This window comes from Triticum dicoccoides, chromosome 3A, assembly GCF_002162155.2.
Source record: "Triticum dicoccoides isolate Atlit2015 ecotype Zavitan chromosome 3A, WEW_v2.0, whole genome shotgun sequence".
In the NCBI taxonomy this organism is placed as follows: domain Eukaryota; kingdom Viridiplantae; phylum Streptophyta; class Magnoliopsida; order Poales; family Poaceae; genus Triticum; species Triticum dicoccoides.
The window spans coordinates 426,333,642-426,339,641 of NC_041384.1; positions in this window are offsets into that span (position 1 = coordinate 426,333,642).

Below are 6,000 nucleotides of genomic sequence, written 5' to 3' on the forward strand. Positions count from 1 at the left end.
TTTAATAATAAAATCAAATAAGATTTTATTTCAGAGTTTTTCAGTGTTTTATTTGAATTTAGGAAAAAAGTGCATTTTTCAAAATTGCATTTAGGGCCCAAATAAATGTTCACCTTGTGCGTCTTGATTTCAGAAGCCCGTGAAAATTTATTTCGAAATTTTTGGAGTCCGTTTAGTATTTATTTTACATTTTTCTTCCAAACGGAATAATTAAAAAAACGAACCGACTTCGGGCCGTACCCGAGCGGGACACCGCCCGGGGGCAGCCTTTAAATAGCGCCGCCCCGAGCCGCCCCAGCCCATCAGCCCCGCCTCGATCCGCGCGCGCCGCAGGAGCCGCCGCCGCCGCCGCTGCCGACGATCCCGCCGCCCGAGGTTCGTCGCGCCTTGTTTTCCATGCCGAAAAAATAGAAAAAAAATTCAGCGTTCGTCGTTTTTCTTTTTCTCGGATTAAATCCGCGATTTTTCTGATCGCGATTTCTGATCCGATTTTCGTTTTAGTATAACTTTTCGCTCGTTTATCGGAATCAGGCGATTCAAGCGCCTAGGGATTCGTCTCGAAACCCTCTATCCGTTTAACCAACTTAAACAAGATTTTGCTATTGTAAAATTTGCCCTAGACCCAGATTACTAGAACGAAGTTGTTTTCTTTCACCGTTCGTCTTTCGTTGCTTCGTTCGATTTGATTCTTTTTGCCAACCGGAGTTCTTAAGTTCAACCTTCTGGTTAGATCTCTTATTTGAGTTTTACCTGTGCATTAGATGAGTACTTATTGTATGCTTGTTTGTTTGTCTGCGATAGAATACCCGGAGTGCGTCGCTTATTACTTCGAATCGTTAGGTTTCGCGGATCATCAGCAAGGCAAGTAACACTTTGATCATACATTTCTACTACCCAATTTTATTGCATTAGATCAATCCTCACACATTGCATGATTAGGATCTAATTAATTTGTGGGATGGGAAGTAGATGAGGTAGTACCTATTACCCGTTTATTACCAAACCTTTGGGAGTTACTTCTACGTTTGATTATTATGCCATGCTATGCTAGTAGACGTGGATTGGGTGAGTGAAAACCATGACTGATGTGAGATTGTTAATTAATGGTTTATCTAAGGTGACAACTTAAACACACATCTGGGTGGATTGAGGCACCTGGGTATTCTAGGACTTGCCTATTTTCTTTTGGACCGCCATCCAGGCTCAAAGGGATCATGAGACTATTCATACTAGAATCTTTCGTGTGCAGCCACAAGCAATTATGGGGTCTAGCATAGTTGACTAAGTCGTGTGAACTCTTACAGTGGTAGACTAGCAGATGTAGGGGATGTAGGTGGTACGGTCTACCCGATCGTAAGGTGCTAGCGCTTCTGAAAGACTATGTCTCGGTCATCCATCTTCTCAAACACCATGTAGTGCGAGAAACCAAACGGAGGCGATCGAGTCTTGTGGGGAAAAGTGTGCAAACCTCTGCAGAGTGTAATAAACTAATCATGGTTAGCCGTGTCCCCGGTTATGGACATCTTGAGTATCTAGTACTTGGATTTTCATGTGAATCTCAACATGTTACTCTAAATTAATTTTGTTGGGTTATGTTTAATGATGATGCTTAATTGGAATTAAGAATGCTGTCAACCATTCTCAATGTTTAACAACCACCATGATAGTAATTAAATTTTATTCCTTTGAAGTAGGGAAAAAATGGCTTTACGCAAAACTATAACCATAGAGCTTTCCACCAGCCAAATATGCATATAGTATAGTTGTTTCATTCCATTACTCTCTATGTGTTACCTTGCCAGCATATTCCATGTGCTGACCCGTTTTTGGGCTGCAACATTAATGTTGCAGACTTTTCAGACGACGATTAAGGAGTTTTTAGGTCGTGGTTCTATACTCAGTGATGCCGTTGGAGTTGATGGACTCACTTATCTTCCAAGCCTTCCGCTGTTATCGTTATTAGATGGCCTTAAGCCATATTTATTGTAATAAGTTCTCTTTTGAGACACTCGATGTAATAAGTGTGTCATTGCTACTCTGCTATAAATCCTCCGAGTACTGTGTGGTGTCAGCATTACTGATCCAGGGATGACACCGGAGCACAGAGATCAGACTGTTTGAGGTCTGGTCGCTACAGGAATAGTCGCTGCCGGCCAAACTCCGGCGGGCTGACGTGGCAATATTAGTTTAGGACTAACCCCCCCATTAGTGACACTGACAATGGGCCCTGGTGCCTTAATCTTTTTGTTAAATTAGAAATAACCCCCTGTTTAACCCGTGACACTGACGTGTGGACCCTGCACGTCAGGTTTGACCTGGTCAGCCGCCTTTGACCTACTGATGCAATGCTGCTGTCATGCTGACGCAATATATCTTTTTCTGGTTTTAAAATAAATCAGGAAATTCCAAAAAATATTATAAACTTCAAAAATTCATAAAAATTCAACCGTAGCTCAGATTGAAATAAGTTATATATGAAAAATGATCAGAAAAATTCAATCTATCCATCTGTACCATTTTCATGCATGACAAACCAACCTATACATGATGTATATATGAAAACACATAAATGGCATATTTAAGAGCTTAATTTGGAGTTGCAATTAAACCCTTGGTTCAAATCGACTTCAACCAAATAAATGCTACATGCATTAACTCAAACAACATCACATACTCATGCCATGTTCATGCATCATAATGTTGCATATGCTTGTGTTTGAGTTTCGACACCGTTCCTTCTCGATTGGTCCTGCTCCAGAGAGTGTTCGAGAGTACCTGTCTGAGGAGCAGTGCCCCCCTGTTGATCTACCAGGCAAGCAGCCCCCCTTGTTCATACCGATACAATCCTACTCTCTCGCTCCTGCTCTCATTTATTGCATTAGGACAACAACGATTCAACTGCTACTTTATGCTGCGGTAGTTGAACCCATTCCTCTGCATGACCTATCATTGCCATAGTAAATAGTTAAAACCCACTAGCATGTGTAGGAGTTGATTGAGCCATGTTGTGTTCCCACCATGCTTTGCCTGCTATTGCTTAGAGTATGTCAGGTCTGATTCATCGGGAATGAATTGGAGTGTTACGATATGATCCGGTGCTGAGAGTTAATTGTGTGAACACGGTTTGGTAAAGGTAGCGGTGAAAGGCCATGTAGGAGTACATGGTGGGTTGTCTCATTGGGACCGTCCTTAAGAACTGAGTTCTGTGTAAGTTGTCCAATGACTAGCTAAGGCTATGCTTCCAGTTGGCCAGATAACCACCTGGAGAGATTTCACTGAAGCTTTTCGCGAGCATCACATTCCCCAGGCTTTCATCGACCGCAAGAGAGAAGAGTTCTGTAGTTTCACCCAGGGTAAGATGGATGTTGATGCTTACAGTAGAGAGTTTGAGAACCTTGCCCGCTATGCTACAGAAGAAGTGTCCACGGACGCCAAGAAGCAGGCTAGGTTCCGGAAGGGTCTCAACCCCAAGTTGCGTCGTGATCTCCACTTGCATCATTGCAATACATTCCAGGCTCTTGTGAACAAGGCCATTAATGTAGAGATAGCTCAATTCACTTACGAGGAGTCTCGTAAGCACACCCGTGGTTTGGGTTCTTCCTCCGGTTCTACTTCGTAGAAGCGCCAGATTTGGGTTCCGAACTCCGCTCTTCCAGCCGGTTATACACCGAGGCCATCTTGTGTGGGACCTCACCCAATTCAGCAGTATGCTCCACCCAGACCTATTGGCAAACCGCCTGTCGATGTGGGTCCACGTCCTACTTCAGGGACTTGCTTCACATGCAGAGAGCCAGGGCACTATGCATGTGACTGCTCTCAAACCAATTATGCTCCACCCCAGCCTGAGAAGTCTGTTGGCCGTGGTAAGCCATCACGCAAGATGATTAGTGTCAAGTCAGCTCCCGCTGAATGTGGATGTGTGCATCACGTCTCAGCTAAAGACGCTCATGATGATCCGGATGTCGTCCTTGGTACACTCCTGGTCAACTGTCATCCAGCTTCAGTTCTGTTTGATACTGGAGCATCTCACTCCTTCATATCCGAAGGCTATGCTCGTTTGCACGACATGTCATTTTGTGATATGCCAAATCCACTTGAAATCCAAACTCCAGGGTCTAGATGGCAAACTATCAGAATAAGCCATGGTAATGAAATTCTTGTTGACAGACTTGTATTCCTTGCATCACTTACAGCCCCCAAGTCTACAGATATTAACATCATCTTGGGTATGGACTGGATGAAAGCTCATCATGCCAAGATTGATTGTTACACAAGGTCTGTCCAGCTTACACACCCATCTGGCAAGATAGTCACCGTCTCCACTAGAGTTGCAAAGCGCCAGCTCTATTCCCTTAATGCCAACCCTCTTCCAGACCTTGAAGATATTCCGATAGTCCGTGACTTTCCGGATGTCTTTCCAGAGGAACTGCCAGGTATTCCACCTGACAGAGATGTAGAGTTTGTCATAGATCTTATCCCAGGAACCGCTCCAATCTCTAGGAGACCTTACAAGATGGCACCCTTAGAACTAGTTGAGCTTAAGAAACAACTCGATGAATCCTTGCAAAAGGGTTTCATCCGTCCTAGTTCTTCTCCCTAGGCTTGCCCCGTTCTCTTCGTCAAGAAGAAGGATGGTACGGACTGAATGGCTATAGATTATCGTCCCGTTAATTTGGTCACGATAAAGAACAAGTATCTGCTCCCCAGGATCAACGATCTGTATGATCAGCTCACTGGATCCTCAGTCTTTTCTAAGATTGATTTGAGGTTAGGCTACCACCAAATCAAGATCAGAAATGGGGACATTCCTAAGACGGCTTTTGTCACTCGTTATGGTCAGTACGAGTACACCGTCATGTCCTTTGGTCTAACCAATGCTCCATCTACATTCTCTCGCTTGATGAACTCGATTTTCATGGAGTACTTAGATAAGTTCGTCATGGTTTACCTCGATAATATTCTTATTTACTCGAAGAATGAGGAAGAGCATGCTGAACATCTTAGACTTGTGTTAGAGAAACTCAGAGAGCACTGCCTTTATGCCAAGTTCTCCAAGTGCGAATTTCGGTTGCCAGAAGTGACCTACCTAGGCCACGTGATATCTGGTAAGGGCATTGCTGTCAATCCCGAGAGAGTTCAGGCCGTTCTTGATTGGACTCCGCCTTAAACGGTTAAGCAAGTTAGGAGTTTCCTTGGTCTAGCCAGTTATTGTCGCTGCTTCGTGGAGAACTTCTCCAAAGTGGACAAACCTCGCATGGAACTTCTCAAGAAAGATAAAAAGTTTGAGTGGACCCCACAGTGTGAGCACAGTTTTCAGGAACTGAAAAGACGCCTGACTTCTGCTCCCATACTTGTGCCACCGGATTTCACTAAGGACTTTGTTATCTATTGTGATGCCTCACGACAGGGACTAGGTTGCATTCTTATGCAAGATCGCCATGTGATTGCCTATGCATCTCGATAGTTGCATCCACATGAGGAGAATTATCCTACACATGATCTAGAGCTTGCAGCCGTAGTCTATGCACTTAAGACCTAGCGACATTACCTTCTTGGTAAGCGTTGCGAGATTTACACCGATCACCAGAGTCTCAAGTATATCTTCACCCTACCAGATTTGAACCTTAGGCAAAGACGTTGGTTGGAGTTGATCTCAGATTACGACTTAGGGATTACCAACACCCCAGGCAAGGGAAATGTCATGGTTGATGCACTAAGTCGTAAGTCCTATTGCAACAATCTCATGTTGCAACAGGGCCAACCACTTCTCCATGAGGAATTCTGTAAGCTAAACCCTCACATCGCTCCTCACGGATTCCTTTCTACCTTGGTGGCGAAACCTACTCTTGTGGATCAGATCATCTCTGCTCAAAGGCAGGATACGGGAATTTCCCGGATCAAGAGAAACATTAACAAGGGAGTTGGTGGTAGCTTCTCTATAGATGATCGTGGTGTTGTTGTCTTTGAGAGTCACTTGGTGGTTCCCAAGAATCAACATCT